We start from the raw sequence: 21221 nt of genomic DNA, 5'->3' as shown, positions 1-21221 counted from the left end.
TTCCGCTGGTTTGTCAAAAACTACCGCAACTCTCCTCTTTTATTCGGACTTGGGACCGGTTATGTTGAAACGATTAAAAAAAAATCTTCCAGTCAACACAGGCGGTAGCAGTGTAAATTAAAAAAACAGAGAAATACCACACCAAGTTTGGCGCCGTGGCAGGCCAAAACACTCCCCAGACTTCAACGCTAAAACAAAAAGGTCAACTGACCCTCTCTCTTCTCCTCATCCCAACTGACCCTCTCTCTCTTCTCCCCATCCCAAGCCCCTCCGTCCTTCCCTGGCTTCCTCCATCCTCTCTTCTGCTTCCTCTGATTGAAGCTCACTGGAGGGCAGGGACGTCGCTGCTGGTGGCGTCGGCGGCCGCACCAAAGCCGCCGCGCGCACCCCCACCCCCCCTCCCTCTGCATTTTGCTAGCAACACCCGACGCACCCATCTAGGGTTTTGTGGGCCCACACCGCCGGGCGCCACTCCGCAGCGAGGGTCAGCCAAACCCCGACGCCCCCAGGTACGGCGCTACTCCCAGGTGCCGGCGCTGCCTCCAGGTCTATCCAGCGCTCCTAATCTGAGGATTTTTATTATGGTCTTGATCTATTTTGTCTCACGTTACCACTATATACCATGATTTTGCAAGTGCAGTTAAGGCCTCTGGAACCCAACCTGTAAAGGCAATTTGTTGGATCTGCACATCACCAGACCAAAGATTCCAGATTTGCAATCCTTTAGGTATTGATGTTGATTTTGCAATCCTTAAGGTGCTTCATAATTGTGTCCTCAATGTTGATGAAATCTGAATTAATATTTTTTTGGATAATATGTCTGCTGCACTTAAAGTATTGTTAGGATAGTCACCGCTTGTCATTGCTTTTTTGTCGGCTTTTTACATGAATGAGAATGCAGGTAGACAAGTAGTTCCTAATGGTGTTTCGCGTTGGACCTTTATTAAGATGCCATGCCTCAATTCCTAATGCCTTAATTTCTTTGTTACCATGGTATTTTCTGTTGAATCTATTGATAGATGAAGCTCCTTTGATTATTGTTTGTGCTTTGTTAGTTGGCCACTTGGCCATTTACCAGTTGCAGAATAAATAACCATGATTCTTTGATATGTCTTTAAATGAGAACCATATAGTTTATTTAGGTGTATGTGAGGGTGCCAGTTTACTATTTTGCACACTGACTTGTGTTGCACTACTGTAACACATGAAATTGCTAAGCTTCTTAAAGCAACTCAGATTTAGGCAATAAAGAAAATACTATCAGGTTCTGGTTTTGTATAGCTGAGCATCATTGCAACTGATAGTGAATTATTTGTGTGGTACATGTTTAATTGCTCATGTACTGAGGATTTGTGTTGCAGTCAATTAGCTGATTACACACAAGGAAGAGGCTTGAATTATCCTTGTGGTTGAAGGTAAAATTTCTTTGTGGTATATTTCTGAATGTGTTGTACCTACTAAATATTCATATATTTTTATTATTGTTCTCATTTTGTTTTGCTGTAGTAATGGGTTGTGTGCATATAGCTTTTTTGAATCCCTATATATGTTCATCTTTGCATTGATTATAAACCATCTGTTCAGATTTGTTATCTTGGTATGCATATGTGTCTTCTGTTCTGGAATGATAGGACAAGCTTTGGCTTTATGTTTGAAAGATGTGTTGAGATAGCTTAATAAGATGCATTTTTCTGATTTCGAACACAGAGATACTCGAAATGCCACGAACATGATACCATCTAACGAATGGATTTATCAAACAACTGAATTCTTGAATTTTGCATTCTCTTTACCGGGTGTGGCTGAAAATGATACCATTAAGTGTCCTTGTGCCCTGTGTCGGAACTACTTTAGACCCAAAAGGCAAACTATAGAGATTCACTTGTGTAAATATGGTTTTAGAGAAGGTTATGAAATATGGACAGAGCATGGTGAGAATGTCTTTAGTCATGATGAATGTAGCCCTGTAGCTAATGATGAGGGTCTGAATGAAGTTGATCATATGGACCATATGCTATCTGATCTGGTTGGAGAATGTCCACCAGCACTAGATGAAGAGCCATCATCCTCTACCCAAGCCTTTTATAGAATGGTTGCTAGTGCGGATGAAAAGGTGCATGAGAAAACAGATCATTCATCTCTTTCTGCAGTAGCTCGCTTGCTTGCGGTGAAGTCAATGTACAATATGTCAATTGCCCATTATGATGATGTCTTAGACATAATCCATGAACTCCTTCCTTCAGATTCTAAGTTGCCACGAAATTTCTACCGGTCAAAGAAAATGTTAGACGGTCTTCATATGCCATATGTCAAAATCGATGTGTGCTACAACAACTGCATGCTTTTCTACAAAGATAATGAGAACAAAGAAATATGTGACTTTTGTCATGCTAATCGCTATAAGGAAGGTCAGAAGAAAGTTGCACGCAAAATTTTGCGGTACCTCCCTATTACAGATAGACTCCAAAGGTTGTATGGACATGTGGAAACTTCCAAGCTAATGCAGTCGCACAATAGATTCACATCTGGTATAATGAAGCACCCTTGTGATGGAGAGGCTTGGCAGCAATTTGATATTGACTTTCCAGACTTCGGAAATGATTTAAGAAATGTGAGGCTTGCTGTTGCCACTGATGGTTTCACACCATTCAGTTTGACTGCTGCCACATACTCTTGTTGGCCGGTATTTGTAACTCCATTAAATCTTCCCCCAGGTGTGCTCCTAAGACCTGAGTATATTTTCCTTGCCCTTGTTGTCCCTGGTCCTAAGCATCCTGGTACAAAACTTAATATTCTAATGCAGCCATTAGTTGATGAACTTCATCAACTGTGGAGAGGGCTCAATACATGGGATGCTTTAGTGAAGCATAACTTTCCAATGAGGGCAATTTTTCTTTGGTCAGTGCATGATTTCCTTGCTTATGGGGACTTTGCTGGATGGAGCACCCATGGAAGATTGGCATGTCCATGTGGATATGGTTGCATAGGATTTACACTCCGTCATGGTCGTAAGGCTTGCTGGTTTGATTGTCATAGACGCTTCCTTCCTAAAAATCACCCATTTAGAAAACAAGCAAATGCATTTCGTAAGAACACACGGGTGCTTGAGGAACAGCCTAGGCGCTTAACAGGGGAGGAAATGCATGCTCAAGTGCACAATCTTGTAGCTGATACAAATAGTTTTGGTAAACTGCACAATTGGACTTTTGTGAGCTGCTTTCGAACACTTCCATACTTTCCAAAGTTAATGCTCTCACACAACATTGACTTGATGCACAGTGAAAAAAAATTTGGGTGAAGCTGTATGGAACACATGCTTTGGCATACCAAACAAGACCAAAGATAATGTAAAAGCTAGGCTAGATCAAGCTGAGATTTGTAGCCGGCCTTCTTTGAAATTGGTAAGAAAGAGCAATGGGAAGTGGGATAAGCCAAGAGCTCCATTCTGCATTGAGGACAAAAGTGACAAGATTACCATCCTTCAATGGTTTCAAGATTTGAAGTTCCCTGATGCATATGCGGCAAACATCAGACGTGGTGTTAACCTATTGCAAAGGAAGATTCTAGGCCTAAAAAGTCATGACTATCACATCTTTACAACAACAACAACAACAACAACATAGCCTTTTTCCCAAGCAAGTTGGGGTAGGCTAGAGATGAAACCCGAAAGAAATAAGTTCAAGGTTCAGGCACATTGATAGCTAGTCTTCAAGCGCTCCTATCTAAAACTATCTCTTTAGAGATATTCCAATCCTTAAGGTCTCTCTTAACCGACTCATCCCACGTCAGTTTAGGTCTAACTCTACCCCTCTTTACATTATCGACCCGCTCAAGAACCCCATTACGCACTGGCGCCTCAGGAGGCATTCGTTGGATATGTCCAAACCATCTCAGCCGATGCTGGGTAAGTTTCTCCTCAATTGGTGCCACCCCGACCCTATCCCGAATAACTTCGTTCCGAACTCTATCCCTCCTTGTGTGCCCGCAAAACCACCGCAACATTCGCATCTCTGCTACACTCAGTTGCTGGACATGTCGCCTTTTTGTAGGCCAACATTCAGCACCGTATAACATCGCCGGACGAATTGCTGTCCTATAGAATTTGCCTTTTAGCTTTTGTGGCATCCTCTTGTCACAAAGGATGCCAGAAGCTTGCCGCCATTTCAACCAGCCAGCTGAAATTCTATGCCTAACATCTTCATCAATGTCGCCATCTTTTTGTAGCACTGATCCTAAATACCGAAAAGTATTCTTCTGGACCACCACTTGCCCATCTAGACTAACGTCTCCCCCCTCATGCCTAGTCGCGCTGAAATCGCACATCATATACTCGGTCTTGGTCCTACTAAGTCTGAACCCTTTCGACTCTAACTTGTGTCTCCACAGCTCTAACTTCCTATTAACCCCTGCCTTGCTCTCGTCAACTAACACCACATCATCAGCAAAGAGCATACACCAAATGATCTCACCTTGTATATCCCTTGTGACCTCATCCATCACTAAAGCAAATAAATAAGGGCTCAATGCTGACCCCTGGTGTAGGCCTATGTTAATAGGAAAGTCAGTGGTGTTGCCATCACATGTCCGGACAAACGTCGTCGCATCCGTGTATATATCCTTAATGAGGGTAATGTACTTAGTTGGGACTTTGTGCCCCTGTTTTAAAAAACATTTTAAAAATACGTTTAATCTTGATTAAACTCTAATCTTTGGCCTAGCGTTGCGTTTAATCACAGTGTCGTTTAATCACAAAAGACGTTTAATCTATGTTTAATCACAAAAAACTCTAAACCATAGGCTAGCGTTCACCTAGCGTCTAGCGTTTTTTAAAACCTTGCTTTGTGCTTCTCCAAGGCCCACCACATGACATTTCTCGGTACTTTGTCATATGCCTTCTCAAGGTCAATGGAGACCATGTGCAAGTCCTTCTTCTGCTCCCTATATCTCTTCATCAATTGTCGTATTAAGAAAATCGCCTCCATGGTTGACCTTCCAAGCATGAACCCAAATTGGTTTTGGGTCACACTTGTCACTCTTCTTAGGCGATGCTCGATAACCCTCTCCCAAAGCTTCATCGTATGGCTCATTAGCTTAATCCCACGGTAGTTAGTACAACTTTGAACATCGCCTTTGTTTTTGAAGATAGGTACTAATATACTTCTCCTCCATTCTTCCGGCATCTTGTTTGACCGAAAAATGTGATTAAAAAGCTTAGTTAACCATACTATTGCTCTATCTCCTAGGCATCTCTACACCTCAATGGGGATACCATCAGGGCTCATCGCTTTACCTCCCTTCATCCTCTTCAAAGCCTCCCCGATCTCTACCTCATGAATTCTCCTCACAAAACGTCTGTTGGTATCGTCAAAAGAGTCATCTAACTCAAGGGTAGGGCCCTCACTCTCCCCATTAAACAACTTGTCGAAGTACTCTTTCCATCTATCCATGATCTCCTCATCCTCCACTGGCAGTCGATCTGTCCCATCCTTAATGCATTTGATTTGGTTGATGTCTCTTGTCTTCCGCTCGCGGATCCTAGCCATCCTATAAATGCCCTTCTCTCCTTTTTTCGTGCTTAGCCGCTGATACAGGTCATCATATGCCTTACCCTTTGCTACACTCACAGCTCGCTTTGCAACCCCCTTCGCTAATTTATAGCCCTCGATGTTGGCTGCACTCTTGTCAAGCTGTAGTCGCTTGAAACACTCCTTCTCCTTAATAGCCCTTTGCACCTCGTCATTCCACCACCAGGTGTCTTTCCCCTCATGTTTGCCTCCCCTACTCACGCCAAACACCTCTGAGGCCACTTTCCGAACACATGTTGTCATCTTTAGCCACATGTTATCTGCGTCTTCTCCTTCCCAAGGCTCCTCACCTAGCATCCTTTCCTTAAGGTATCACCTTACAATCTAAGCAATCACGTCTATCCTCCTTCCTAGCAAGGATAAAGTCGATCTGGCTCGAGTGTTGTCCACTACGAAACGCCACAAGATGGGATTTCCTCTTCTCAAACACGATATTCGCTATCAACAAGTCGTAGGCTAACGCGAAGTTCAACGCATCCTCCTCCTCTTGACTCCTGCTACCATACCCAAAACCCCCGTGCACTCGCTCGAACCCTATATTAGTCGCACCCACATGGCCGTTGAGATCTCCTATGAAGAGTTTCTCGCTGGTAGGCACGGTACTAACCATGCTATCTAGATCTTCCCAGAACTGCATCTTGGTGCTCTCACTAAGGCCTACCTGAGGGGCATAGTCACTGATCACATTCAAAACCGAATCTCAACTACCAACCGGATTAGGATAATCCGGTCGCCTTGCCTTCTAACCTCTACGACTCCATCCTTAAGGCTCCTATCAATCAAGATGCCTACACCATTCCTACCCGGAGTTGCTCCTGTGTACCAAAGCTTGAAGCCAGTATCCTCAACCTCCTTCGCCTTCTGGCCCTTCCATTTAGTCTCCTGAACGCATAGAATATTTACACGCCTCCTAATTGCTGCATCAACTAGTTCTCGCAACTTACCCGTTAGGGACCCTACGTTCCAGCTACCTATACGAATCTTAGTTGGCTCGGCTAGCTTCCTTACCCTTCGCACCCGTCGAGGGAAGTGCGAAGACTCTTGCTCATTTTTCACTACACCCGGGCGTAAATGTAGCGCGCCATTCAGGTGACGACCCGACCCTTGCTCACTTATCATCGTACCCAGGTCACGATCCGACGCGCCCTTGGGGGGATGGCGACCCGGCCCTTGCCCATTTATCACCACACCCGGGTTCCGATGTAGCGCGTCGCTAAGAGGGTTACGCCCCAACGAGTTTTTTGTGGGTTTCAAATTCATTAGAGTGGCTATTTTTTATGCTGGTTTGCCAAAACCTAACACAACCCTCCTCCTTTACCCGGGCTTGGGACCGGCTATGCTGAGACGACTCAGGAGAGAGAGAGAGTCTTCCAGTCAGCATAGGCGGAGTTATGACTATCACATCTTTGTTGAACGTTTACTCCCTGTTGCATTCCGTGGATTTCTCTCGGAGCATATATGGCATTCTTTGGCTGAGCTCAGTTTTTTCTATCGGCAATTGTGTTCTAAAGAGCTTAGTAAAGATGTTGTTCGCTCCCTAGAATGTAATGTTCCGGTGCTTCTTTGCAAACTAGAGAAGATCTTTCCTCCTGGTTTTTTCAATCCTATGCAACATTTAATCATCCATTTACCCTATGAGGCACAATTAGGAGGTCCCTTCCAAGCCCGTTGGATGTATCCATATGAGAGGTAAATCTGAAAATCAGTACTATAGCAGTAAAAATTCTGTGTACATAATCCAGTTATGTGTGATATATTTTTCTCAATGCGTAGGTTTATCTACAAACTTAAGAAGAAAGTAAGAAATAAGGCACGTGTTGAGGGTTGCATTGTTGAGGCTTCTCTAGTTGAAGAGGCTACAAATCATCTATCCTTATGTTTTAAAGCTAGCGCTCGGTCAATTAAAAACAAGATGCCTCGTTATGATGATGGTGCCTCCGCATTTGAAACTGTATGTGACCTTGAAGTTTTTCAGTACCCGGGTCGATGTATTAGCCCAAGAGGTACCCGTGAGCTCTCAAGCGAAGAGTACAAGGCTGCTCTCTTGTACATATTCACTAACATACCTGAGATGGATGATTTCTTTGAGTATGTTCTTCTAATATTGTGTTATAGGCAGCAAACATGGGATAACTTAATACATTGATATTTTAACACTTTAATTCCCTAGTGCAGATGGTGAGTAGCTTTCGACACAGCAATGTTCAGTCAAAAAGGAACACTTCCCATACGAACTCATGTGATGGTGCCTCCCAAAGGACAACAGCTGCTGGTAATCCCTCCCAAAGGATTAAAGATTCAGGACCTATGAGTTCTATACATGGAGATAAGCAAAGAGGGAGGAAGCAGGGGTGCCTAACAAAGTTAAAAATGCCAGTCCGTGGCCGAAAGGTGCTCCTCGAACCACTTGGTGACATGTGAGTACAAAATTGTGTTAACAATAATGCAGCATATTTATTTACATGTGAGTCATTTAATAATAACTACTGACCTATATTATGCACTGCTGTATAGGCAATTTGAATATCTCGATCGTCGTGGGTCGAGCTACAAGTACACTTCTCAACTTGTGGTCATTATCAAGAGAGAATACCCGGGCTTGGTGCAGGACAAGAATGAGCATGGTGTAGTCCTTAGGACCCGTCCGGCACTAGAGTGGGCTGATTACTTCCTATAGAGAAAGGATGATTTGGGACAAACAGCAGGCGACCGTGTGCTTTCTGAATTTTGGGTAAGTAACATGTATTTTGGCAGGCTACTCGAAAAGTGTTGCTGTCATTGTTCACTAAGATACCTTGATTTAATTTATATATTTTATACTCTTGGCACATGATAATCATTCTCAATAAAAATCTGTAACAGCTAATTAGTTAGGATTATTTGATACATAAGACCTCAAATTTTATAATTGTAGTACATATCTGTTTAATTCAAGTTTGTTTGCACTTGACATTTGACATGTTTTTCCACATGTAGCGTTTATTTGAGGTCAATATAGGAAAAGAGGAAGAAGCTGACCGTGTTCTTGACACCTATCTAAAGAAAAGGGTGAAGGACATGATGTACCAGGCTCGAGTTGATGCTGTCAAGGTGTACTACATGAAGAAGTTGAACCAGAAAATAGATGACAAGCTGGCACGGCCAATAGAGCTTAATTATGAAGAATATTTGGATGGCAAACAGAAATGGTGTAGTAATGCTGTATGGCCTAAGCTTTGTCGTTATTGGTGCTCAGAAAATTTCCTCAAAAAACGAAAGAGAGGCCAGGAATCTCGCTTTTCTTCAGATGATATTGCTCAAAATCAATCATGGAGGATCCAGACCATTTGGGGAGACAAGGCAAATTCTGGTATGTGGTCTTTTTTTTTTTCTTTTGTCTATGGGATTTTGAAGAAAATTGATACTTCCAATGCTCACTCAATTACTTATGTTGTAGGGTGAAAAATTTGGCCCTGAGTTTACATTAAAAATATGGATGAAAATGGCCGAACTGCTCCAATGGTTAGCCGCAAAGCACAAAAGATTGTGGTATGGTACAACTTCAATTGTTGCTATTGTTCCAAACTGTTCAGTACCAATTATTTGAATGTGTTTCCAGTTCTCAAGCATGTTACAACTTCAATTGTTGCTACTATTCCAAACTTGTTCAGATGCATGCAACTTTTCATTAAGGATATCTTTTGCTTTATATATAGGATGACTATGCTGCAAAGTCTACAGAAAATTCTGGACAGCAAGAGTTGGATGGAAAAGTATTGTATAAAATTTCTGGTGGAATGCGCCATGGACGCGTAGCCATTGCAAATGGTGCTGTTAAAAAGGCTGATGTTCTGTCTGCTGCTAAGGAAAAATCTGTTGCATCATCAAATTCAGCATCTTATCGAAGCATGGCTGAAGAAAATCGACAATTGCAGCAAGCAAATAGGGGCTTACATGAGCGTGTTGACCAGTTAGGCGAACTAACCAATGACTTGATATTGGTACAAATCTAATTTCAATTTTGACCTCCAATGCATTAGGACAGGAAGCTCCTAATTAGTCTTCTTAACAATGATATTTTCTTTCCTGCAGAATCTTTACAGTGATTTAGGAAAGGAAGTTCCAGCAGGCCTAAAGAGTCGCCTTGCAGCATTAACAGCAAATGCAAGTATGATAGTGACTTGATACTTGTACATATTAATCCACAGTGAATTATTGTGAAGGAGGTCCAGCTGTTTTCTTACAGGTAATTGAACTCGACAACTGATACGTTTTGATGTAAGAATGAGAACACGAAGTGCAGCAGTGAGGAACAGCTATAGAAGTTTGAAAAAATATTTGGTTTCTTATTTATCTCGGTAAATCTGAAGTCCTTAGATGATAATAATCTACGAAAGTGTTGCACTAGTTTTGTGTAGTCTTTTTCTCAAGATAACATGGCTGATGTTGATTTGGATGATTTTTTTCTCTGAATTAAAAGTATTGCAAGCATCTTTGCTAGAAGAATTGATGTCATCAATTGAGATTCTTCAGTTTGTTAAAATTGCAGATTGCTATCCAAATATCTCCATGGCTTATCGGATTCTCTTAACTATTCCGGATTCTCTTAACTATTCCAGTGACAGTAGCATAAGCCGGAAGAAGTTTATCCAAATTGAAACTGTTGAGAAATTGTTTAAGATCAACTATGTTACAAGAAAGATTGAATGGCTTGGCTATGTGTAGCATTGAAAAGGATATTTTGGATGACACTTAATCTGGATACAGTTCTTGTAGATTTTGCATCAAGAAATGTCCGAAGTCAGTTTTTTACAAGGAACTGAAGTATTATATTTTTATTTGAGGTAATCATAATAGTTATTATTAGTTTTTTGTTACACTATTGTTATATTTTATGAGCTATACATAATTGCAAAGTAATTTTTATTATTCATACTACATATTGTAATTTTGACACTAAAAATTAGTTTAACGGATCCTTATCTTTTTGCTTGCCCGGAGACCCTTAAAATTATAGACCCAGCCCTGCTCGAATGCCCAACTGACCCATGCCCATCCTTACTAACTTGGGCGATTGAGGTGGGCGCTAGGATTACGTGTCGAAATCCGAAATTTTCCAATCATATACTGAGCATGGGCATCCCTGCTTTAATTTGCTCCCTGTTCTGAACGATTACTGGGCTACCACCATATCCTGATCCAGAAAGCACCTTGCGGGGTGTTGTTGATTATTGGAAACCGACGATCACAATCACATGGTGGGCAAGTATAGTTTATCAGTGTTCACATGTACAGTTCCGGATTGACATGCAATGCCTCGTCAGGGCCTACATTAAATAGAGTGTCTCGAGGTGAAGCCCAATAACGCCTTGCGCCGCCGGTTGGTGGCCGCGCGGGGTCAAGTCGTCGTGCAAAAACCATCCCAAACTAGCGTCACGTTAGCACTCCCTCAGTTTCAAATAAAGTCGTCGTTTAACTTTTTTGACACCAAATTTGACCACTCGTTTTATTTAAAAAATTTGTTCAAATATTGTTAAACTAGCAAGGTGGCCCGCGCTAATAGCGCGAGTAGCTAGTTTTTTATAATTTTTCTTGACCGAATGATATTGAATTTTCATTTTTTTTCTATATCCCTTTGGCATATTCTCATATACCTTTTAATGTCTCAATTTGGAGATTAATTTTAATATTGGATCGCCTTGAACATTGGTGCATTTTTTAGCATGTAAGTCCGATGGTTAATTGTAAGATGTGGTCACCTTGAATACATTTTTTTCTTTTACAAAGTTTTTTATATGTAGTTATTAAATATATATTTATATAAATGTGGTAGTGATGTTGCAGAAGGCTACAACTTTTAACTTGCTTTAATTTATGCCTTATAATATTTTGAATCTTTATTTAGCCTTTCTTTGCAAAATCTTTTATATATATGGTATATTAATATATAAATGTTTCTTTAAGAAGTTCAGATGGATAAAGTTTTTTATTTGGGCCAGCCGTGGTTTTTTTTCACTTTGATTTTTGTTTTATTTTTCTTGGCTCATCTCATCACATAAATTAGCCCACTTTAGAGTTGTGTCATATCAGCAATGGATATTTCCAGGTGTGTTTTGCAGGTGTCTCTAATATTTTTCTTGGACTTCTAATTTCTCCGGCTATTTCTGCTGATTTTTCCCTCTCACATTTTCTTTATCCATACATTTGAAATCGGTTAGCATTTTCCGCATCAGATGCCCTTCATGGAGAAATTCACTGTGTAGCTCGACTGCCCGAGTCCTCCCAGGGTTATCCTGTCGGCTGCAGGCTCATGTTTTTTGTTGGCGTGTGATTGGAGCAGCTGCTCCGGTCATGTCGTGCGGCGTTTGCCCACAAGGCTGCGGCAACAGCACGGCGGCTCCGGCTAGGACACGCCACGGCTCCGGCTGGGATGCGCAGCGAGCGACTTGAATTCTTGGGAAGTGGAGTATCGGCCGAGAAAGAAATCAAAACAACCTGGCGCAGGAACGCAAGCGATCAAGATGTGCAAAATGCCTCATAGGTTATGTTGTTGTTTGAAATATGCTAGTTGATCATCTATTTATTTACTTGGCTGGAATCTTTTTCTTATCCGAGTCCTATAATTTTATTTATTGATCGGTACCTTTTCAAGTACACATATATATATATATGCTATAGAATATGAAATATTTTAATAATTGTGTTAAGCCAAGCCAGGTTATGTTGTCATGGGTGAACTCCATATACCTTTATTTTATTTATGAGTTAAATACACCAACGGCCCTCGAACTTGTCCTGATGTGCCACTTAGGTCCACGAACTCGCAAAATCGAAATCTAGCACCCTGAACTTGTTAAGTTGTGTCACTTTAGTCCATACCCCTTCAAGGGGCATGAATATATGCAAAAAAGCCCTTGAGTTTTTTCATCTTCTATATCTACGTCCTCCTCATCACTTTCACCTCTCTCCTCCCCCACAAGCGCCGCCGCTGCCACCAGAGGCCGCCAGGAGCGCCGCCGCGGCACTGCGGTGGAGGCCATGGCATGGCCGAGCTCGTGGCGGCGGCGTGCCGCCCCCTCCTTCCTCCCTCCTCCTCCCTCCTCCCTCTGCCGCACCGAGCTCGTCCCACCATCTCCCTCCTCGCGCGCGCTACTCCACACCCCGCACGCGGGCGCGGCCGCGAGCCCCGCGGGGGCTTGGGCCCGCCTCGCCGCCGCCTCGGCCTCGCTCCCGTTCGCGGCGCCCGCGGCGCGGCTCTGAGCAGATCCGGGCGGCGGGGGAGGACCGGTGGCGAGCAGGGCCGGCGCCGCGGCACGCCGCTGTTGCGGCCTCTGGATCCTCGCGCCGCTGCTGACCTGCGCCCGCCGCCGCCGACCCGAGCCCGCCGCAGCCCCAAGATCCTCACGCCGCCGCGGACAAGAGCCCGTCGTCGTGCGCTGCAGCAGACTCGCCCCGCCGCCGCGACCCCGAGCTCCTCGCGCTGCTGCTGTCCAAAGCCACCGCGGTCCCGAGCTCCTCGCACCGCCATGGCCTGGAGCTCCTCGCGTCGCCTCGGACTAGCACCTGGCCGTGCGACCCCGAGCTGCTCCCGCCGCCGTCGACGCACATCCTCCGCCGCGGCCCCGAGCTCCTCGCGCTGCTGCGGTCCGGAGCCCCCGCGGCCTCAAGCTCCTCGCACCGCCATGGACCCGAGCCCGGCGTTGTGTGCCACCGTAGATCCACGCCCGCCGCCGTGGCCCCAAGCTCGCGCAGCCACGGACCCGCACCGCCGTCCCCTGCTCCTCTGCCGCCGCCACGAGCCCTGCACTTGCGGCTGCGAGCCCCTGCACCGCCGGATGTGGCCACGGCCACAGGAGCTCGCGAGGAGGGGCCGGCCACCTGCCGCTGCAGTAACTCGCCGCCGCCGGGGCCAAGCCGAGGCGGAGGAGATAGGGCAGGAGGCAGGGGTGCTGGCGTGGAGCCGCCGCGTGCTCCGCCCGGTCCTCCCTCCCGCGGCGGAGAGGGCCAGAGATGGGGCACAGCGTGGACGGCGCTGTCGCTCCCAGGCGCCGCCGCCGACGAGGGAGCAGGGGGGGTGCGACGGCTCGCTGCCGGGGCAGGGAGGGCGGCGCGTCGAGCAGGGGCCGGGGTCTGGGAGGGAGAAGAAGGGAGGAGGGGAGTGAGGGGGTGAAGGTAGAAGATAGTAACTTTGAAGGGTTTTTTTGCATATGTGCATGCCACGTGGCGCCATGTGAAGGGGTATGGACTAAAATGACACAACTTAACAAGTTCAGGGTGCTAGATTTCGATTTTGCGAGTTCGTGGACCTAAGTGGCACATCAGGACAAGTTCGAGGGCCGCTGGTGTATTTAACTCTTTATTTATTGACTGGTCTCTTTCCAAGTACACATAGGTAAATAATATGTTATGGTATATGAAATATTTTAATAATTGTAGTTATTTTTCATCACGTAAGTGTGTTAGTTATCCTTTTACTGGTTTATAAGTAAACTTAACCGTCCTCTATCACATAAGCGTGGTAGTTATCCCCTATCAAACGATCGATCTAGGCCAAACCCGAGGAATCCGATTTGACAGGGTAGCTAAACCGGTCTGCGCAGCCTCACGGCGATTCGGTCTGTTCGCGACCCGCACGATCTAGCGCATTCGATGTGTCGACAGGATTTCACGTCAACCATAAGAAAAAATGGAGAGATTGAGGAGGGAGGAGCTTAGGCCCCTCCATTGTTTTGCTGCATCCGCCATACTGGGACTGCCTACTGCTGTGCTGCGGCTGCATGAACTCTTGTTGCCCGTGTGTGCGGCCCGTCCGTGTGTGTCTCGGGCTCTCGGCAATCAATCCAATCCCGCTCACTGCCGCAGCTGGGCTTGTTCTTCAGGGCGGCAAGCGTGCAGATGCACACATGAATGCATGATGCACACATGCCGCGTGCATCCTCCCGTTCCCGTCTGCCTTATTAGCTCGCCGCTGCAACACCGTTGTCCTCTCGTGTGGTTTTGTGGCACCAGTATGAAACAGTGTGATTGTAATATCTCGGATTTTTCCGGAATGTTATAAAGTCGAAAAATGTGGATTTCAATTTTTTTTGTGTTGGTGCTGTAAATAATTCATCTAAGTAGGAATTATACCTCTCTAAATTCCTAGTAAATTAAAACTTTGATTTGAATTAAGGAATTATTTTTGCTAGTGTGAAAATATTTGGAGTTACTTGAATTTTATTGGCTCTACCTTGTTTACTCGAATTCGATTTGGGTTTGTTTTTCTTGCTTGAAAATTGTGTGGAATTTAAATTGAGGTGTGCCCCTCAATTTAAATTCAAATGCTAATCATGTTGTGTGGGATTTAATTTGAAATGATCCATTCAAATTAAATCCGTGACCCAGACCGCGAGACCAAAGCCGACCCAGTTCGGTCTAGCCCAACCCACCTAGACCTAGCGTCGACCCAAAACCCGGTTCAGCCCAAAGGTCATAAGAGGCCTGCACACAACTTGACCTAGTTGCCCTTTTGGCCTGCCTCGCAGCCCACTCTGCACGGCCCAAGAACCTACCCCGCGGCCCAACACAACCAGCCCAACAGACCCCCACGCCACCTCTCCTCCTTGTATCGCTTACAGGCGGACCCCACCTGGCAGCCACCCTCCTTTGTTCCTCTTCCTCCTCCGTCTCGTCTTTTCCCCGACTCCGCCAGCGCGGCACCGCGCGCGCGCCCTCCCCACTCCACGCCAAATCGGTGGAGGCGCCACCCAGCTAGCACCTGCCCGCCTGAACCGCCTCTTTTTGCTTTTCCCCTGCTCCCTTGACCGCCTGCTCGCCCAGCGCCAAGCCCAATCCCCCGCGCCGCAGCTAGATGCGAGCCACGCGTCCCGGGTGTCCGCGCCGAGCTGCCCCAGCCGTCCATCGGCGTCCGTGCCCTAGCCAGCCGCCTAAAAGACCCGCTGCAGCCGCCCTCGGAACCCTAGGCCCCGAGTTCCTCTTCCCCCAAGCCGTCGCCGCTTCTTGGAACAGAGAGGAAGAGAGGGTCGTGAGGGGGAAAAGAAGAAGCAGGGGAGAAGGAGGAGGACGCGCTGGACCACATCGCCGCCATTGTCGTCAAGCCAAGGAGGAGGAGCCGCCGCCCGGCGACGCCGACACCCAGGGACGCCGCTGCTACGCCCAGGGCCGGGCGTGACGAGGACGTCGCCACCGGAGCCCCTTCACCATGCCTGCGCCCCGTACGCCGTCGTCAACGCAGCAGCTCGGCACGGCACGGCTGCGACCTCGCCCGGCCTCACCTCGTCACTGCATCGTTCTCGTCGTCCCCAACCCGAATCGGTAGGTCGCCTTTCCTAGCCTCCGTTCCAGTCCCTGTGTGTTGCCGGCGACATGCCGATGAACCGTCTGTAGAAAGCCATAGCACCCTGTCCTATCTTTTCCACTTGCAGGGACCCAACGCGCCACGTTCCACCCTGCAGACCGCCGTCGTTTGTCCTCGTGGCGTTGCACCACCGCCGTGGCCACGCCATGGCCTTGCCATGGCCATGCCCGACGCGCAAGCTCATGGAAACCGCCCAAGGTCGCCCTTTTTTCAACACCACAACACGCACACGCACAGCCATAGAGAAACCGAGCCTTGCCACGACCTCCTGGACATGAACACAGCCGCATCGTCGCAAGGCCAGCTCTTTTGGGCATTTCATCGAACACCTTGCAGGCAGCCACCAGTCCAAGCCCACGCACACCTAGCGCGACGCATATGGCGTGCTTGCTGCACCACCATCACGTTCCAACTCCGCCTCGACAACCCAGCCCTGCTATGGCCCTCACTGCGTCGCGGTGGACCGGGAACGCCCGCGTTCCGCTCGCGAACGCGCACGAAAGCCTCACTTGTGCCTCGACGTCGGCGCCTCGGGCCCGGAATGCCGGACCCCGTGCGCACGCGACTCGCTACCGTTAGACCTGCCGCGCAGTCGGCCTCACCATGTTCTGCCACCTTGCCAGACCACGTGCACGCACTGGCCCTGCCTTTTCCTTGACGTCGTTCATGCTCTGCTCCGTCGATGCCTTCCGCGCTGCCGTGCCACGCTCTGGTATCCCAGGCGCACGCACGAGCGCGCATGCCTCTCCACCCAACCTCGCCGCGAGGCGCGTCCCGCTGCGCCGTGTCCACGCCCGACGCGTGCGCACGCCTTGTTCTGCCCTAGCCACGCGCACCCCCGCATCGCGCTCGCGCGCACACACCCGACCTGCTGACCCGATCCAATCGCTGCGCCGCTGCCTCGGCCTTGCCAAGGGCTCGCGCGCGCATTCCGGTGTTGGCCTTCTGACGAATCGCGACCCCGTCCTTGTGCTGCCGCCGCGAACCTAGTTCGCCCCCGTTGTCCCCGCTCTGCCGTTACCTTGCCGCCGTGAAGCACCGCCGGGGATCCCCACCGAGCCATCGTCGCCCTCAAGGCCAGACCCTTGCCTCGCCCTCACCACGGGACGCGCGACCACCTCACCGCCTCTACCCCTCCTCGCCGACGACCTGCAACCGCTTCGTCGCCGCCACTGAAGCCCGGCGGTCATGTCCACTGTGGGAGGAAGCAGAGGAGAAGAGGAAGGAAGGGAGGAGACACTGACAGGTGGGCCAGCCCCGTCAACCAGAGAAGAAAGAAGCAAAGAGAAAGAAAAGAGAAGGAGAAAGAAGGTTTGGGCCGCCACTGCCCTATTAGCCCAGTTCGTTCGAGCCGACGCCGAGCCAGCCCGTCACGTCTGAGCCTCTGTCCCAATCGGCCTGCAAGCCGCAGGCCGAGCCGCCCACCTGTGCGAGCCGAGCCTTGTTGGGCTGCCAGATCTCTTCCGGCCCAATAACCCTTTTTCCTTTTCTCCTTCTTCTGGTTTAACCTGACACGCGGGCCCTGCTTGTAAGTGTCTGATGTGCGACTGACCAGCGGGACCCACTGACTTGCGGACCCCACTGACCCGGTTGACCAGTCAATGGTCAACATTGACTTGGTCAACGATGACGTCAGCAGGGCCCACTGCTGACGTCAGTAGAGCTGACCCACCTGGTGACGTCATGCTGACATCATCATGCCACGTGGCACGCTCTGGTGCTGCCACGTGTCACCTTTGTGTTTTTTCTTTTTTGATAATCATTTGTTAATTCCAGAAAAGGCTTTAATCTTAGAAAATTCATAGTAATTCAACCGTAGTTCCGAAAAATATGAAACTAGTTTCATAATTCTTCTAAAAATATGATCTACGCGTTAGAATAGATTTTGTTGTGAGTTGGATCTCTTTTGAGCCTGTTTTGTCCATTCTCGCACTTTGGTCCTTGTATTTATATATAATTACGATTAGGTCCTGATGTGGAGGAGTTGACCGACGTCCCGGACGACTAGAAGATCCAGAAGGACTACCTCGACACCCGGAGGACCCAGAAGGACGTACCGAACGACTAGAAGACGTCAAAGATCAAGGAAGACTACGAAGGACTATCAGGTTCACGCCCATCCGCGATTGAATACCTATTAGGCATTGCTTGCTAGATACGCTACGCTCCCAAATTGAGTGTGATGAGATGAGCTTGCATGGCCATTTATTTACCGTATTCCTTGATTCCCATGCTTAGATGTGATTGGTTGTATGCTATTGCTACTATGAGTGAGATTTGGGGTATTGGAATATATGATGTGATAATCCTTGCTTACTGGAAGATGCCTCCACATATATGGGAGTTGGTGATTAGGTTACAGCAGGGGCGAGTGGACCCTTTCCCTAATCTTCGGATCAGGAGCCGGGGATTGTGTGTTGGGCACGATCCTGTGAGCACCTGTGATGGGTGACGGGCACCTATGGCGGGTGCTAGACCATTCCTGTGGGAACATAGTAGAGGTGTAGTTTTGGAGGAGATACTTGTATTGGGTATCGATTGCAGACCGTGTTGACGGAATGCTACTTTGGACGAAGACGCTCGCCTCGGCTGGATGAAGAACTTGACTTTGTGGCCCTAGTGACGGAACTTTGTCAAACGTGCACACCACTTATCCTTTATGAGGGGGGACCCAACCCGAGCTAGCTATGCGCGACACCATTACTGTAGGAGGATAGTGTTTCAGTGTCAGGGGGAGAGGGCAGGACCCTATCGCCCCTGATTGCAGGATCCATGGAGATTCCATTCTAGATAGCTTCACAGCCCTGGGCGACCTTCTGCGGGAGGACGCGCCCCAGACCGGGAGTAGGATGGTGCCGTAGCCGTTAGTTTCGTTGACTGGTGCCTCGGAGCCTGTCGGCCGACGGGTCGGCTGGCGACGGGGCGAGTGGGTACAGGTGTACAACCCCTGCAGGGTGAAAACTATACGTATAGCCGCGTACTCGATCATATACAACTCTGGATCTGGCCCCACAAATGTAGTTAGATCCACATATACTTTTCTACCTCCCTCTAGTCCACTTTCCTGCTTGGATAGCAGCTGAGGTGCGGGGAGAGGGAGTTTCCGCACCGACCTAGGGTTGAGACAGTTGTAGTGGAAGATAGGAGACCGGGAGTCCGGGTTGCCGGGGCTGCCCGTGTTGAAAGGTGATTTGGATGACTTATACATATATTGCTTGCATAAGAAACCACGGCCTATCCTTGGCATTACTCTTATACCGTTTGCATCCACATAAAGTTTGCATACGGATGGTGACGTGAACCTATCCCGTCATTGGGGATAGCCTGATAGATGCAGGATCCGAGTGAAGGAGTCGACAGGACGATGAAGAAAAAAAGATGTGAAGGATGGCCCGAGCTACACTCCGAGCTGCCTGTGGAGAGAATTCGTGAAGATGAAGTTGCCCAGAAGACTAGACACCGTTTCCGCTTTCTGTTTGTTTTCTTTTAGCCCAAGGGGCTTGTACTCTGAGAATCGTAGTACAATCCTTTGGATTATGTAATAATTAAATCCATGTGATGTTGTAAACGTGAGTTATATCTGTAATATTCGATTGAAATGAGTTCTGTATGTGATAGCTACCGATCCAGGGACTATCACGACGATACAGAGAGTCGGGTTCTCCTCTCGGGAACTCGGTCTGTTTCAGTGATGCACACATGCCTCCCACCAGATCAAGCGAGCCGTCCTGCGAAGCACTGAAGCAACCTCCCGGCCACCTGGAAACACATCCCCGCACGTAGAAGACAGCTCTCGCTGCATCTTTATTGAATTAACATGGATTTTTATGATTACTTTGAACCATTAGATCTTCATAAAATCCGACGGTGCAAATCCTTCTCTTTTTAGTTTAACGTGTGAATTTCTAGACCCCTAAATTTAATATGGACTCTTCTAATTAATTTAGACCGTTAGATTTTAATAGAATCCGATGGTGCAAATCCTTCTCTTTTTTAGATTAACATGGGAATTTCTACACCTCTAAATTTAATATGGACTCTTTTAATTAATTTAGACCATTAGATCTTCATAAAATCCGACGGTGCAAATTCTTCCCTTTTTCAGATTAACGTGGGAATTTCTAGACCCTCTCGGCGAACGTGGTGGCTTCTTTTAACACTCCTTTATTAATATAATAGATTAATTTGGATCGTTAGATCTTCATAAAATCCGACGGTGCAAATTCTTCTCTTTTTCAGATTACATTGGGAATTTCTAGACCCTCTCGGCGAACGTGGTGGCTTCTTTTAACACTCCCTTATTAATATAATAGATTTATATTATTTTTGAAGAACTTGTATCGATAAGGAGTTACAACAAAAAATGATATTTTGCATAAATTTTTAAATAAAATAAATGATCAAATTTGTAGTAGAAAAAAATAAATAACTTATAATTTGGAACGGAGTACGTCTGAACGCACGTTCCGCGGTCCCATTGCCAATTCAGTATTTATTATTAAGGGTGGAAACGGATCGGATACGTATAGAAATGAATTCGGATATCTCGGATATCCGTTTTCCTGTTCCCTTCCGGTTCCCATCCCTTAGGATGGAAACGGATCGGATACGTATGGAAACGGATCCGGATATCTCGGATATCCATTTTTCAATTTTCTTACCGTTTCCATCCCTATTTATTATTTAAGAACTGCTGCAGGCAGCCGCATCCGAGGCGAGGTAGGCCGGCAAGTGCCATTCATTGTCTGACGTCAGGGTAGCCAGTCATGCAGCTGACGCCTGAAGTTGGAATGTGGCGTGCGTTCAGGTGGCTGCTGGTGTAGCTATTCTTGGTGAAGGTTGGCACTGGGATTACAATAATAGGAAAAGAAAAGGATAACTATGGGCTGGTAGGATGGTGTTTGTGGCATCCTATTGTCGTACTATATATCCAACATGACGTTGCTTGAGCGTGATGTTGCTCGGGATTCAAAGAAAATGACAACTTGGGATATAGGGAGGCTCAAGTTTTTCCTAAAGTGGGATTTAACAAGTGATAATGCTGTGACGGCCTGACGGGAGAAAGTAGCAGAGAACAAAGGCAAAAACAGACTAGGAATCTTGAAAAGATCTGCGAGTTCCATTCTTGTGCTGCAGTTTGATTTTTATTATCCACTCCGTCTCTCAGAATTGGAAGTGGTTGGTGCTTTATGGTTGATATACTGTGTTTTATGCTAGTAGCATATGCAATGAATCTCTGCTGTCGCAGGCCGAAAAAAAAACCCTTATGTGCCTGTCCTCTGTTTGTTGGCACCTCTCGA

The 21221-nt window shown here is 47.1% G+C and overlaps 1 long non-coding RNA gene across 13 annotated transcripts; it reads left to right on the top strand.

Moving 5' to 3' along the window:
- Positions 1 to 255: 255 nt before the first annotated feature.
- Positions 256 to 19279, top strand: LOC120645061. 13 transcript variants are annotated; one of them, XR_005664099.1, is made up of 12 exons: positions 256 to 546; positions 641 to 727; positions 1362 to 1415; positions 7761 to 8002; positions 8100 to 8316; positions 8562 to 8934; positions 9022 to 9113; positions 9281 to 9565; positions 9657 to 9810; positions 10184 to 10408; positions 17889 to 18029; positions 19245 to 19259. It is a non-coding gene; the product is annotated as an uncharacterized LOC120645061 (long non-coding RNA). The 13 variants fall into 13 exon arrangements; XR_005664101.1 differs by lacking the exons at positions 17889 to 18029; positions 19245 to 19259 and adding exons at positions 7561 to 7673; positions 11798 to 12144; XR_005664105.1 differs by lacking the exons at positions 17889 to 18029; positions 19245 to 19259 and adding an exon at positions 11798 to 12145 and having other exon boundaries at positions 9022 to 9118.
- The last annotated feature ends 1942 nt before the right edge of the window (positions 19280 to 21221 follow it).

The sequence above is a fragment of the Panicum virgatum genome, chromosome 8K (assembly GCF_016808335.1).
Source record: "Panicum virgatum strain AP13 chromosome 8K, P.virgatum_v5, whole genome shotgun sequence".
Taxonomy (NCBI): Eukaryota; Viridiplantae; Streptophyta; class Magnoliopsida; order Poales; family Poaceae; genus Panicum; species Panicum virgatum.
The sequence above is the reverse complement of the archived record's forward strand: the minus strand, read 5'-3'. Positions and strand labels throughout refer to the sequence as shown.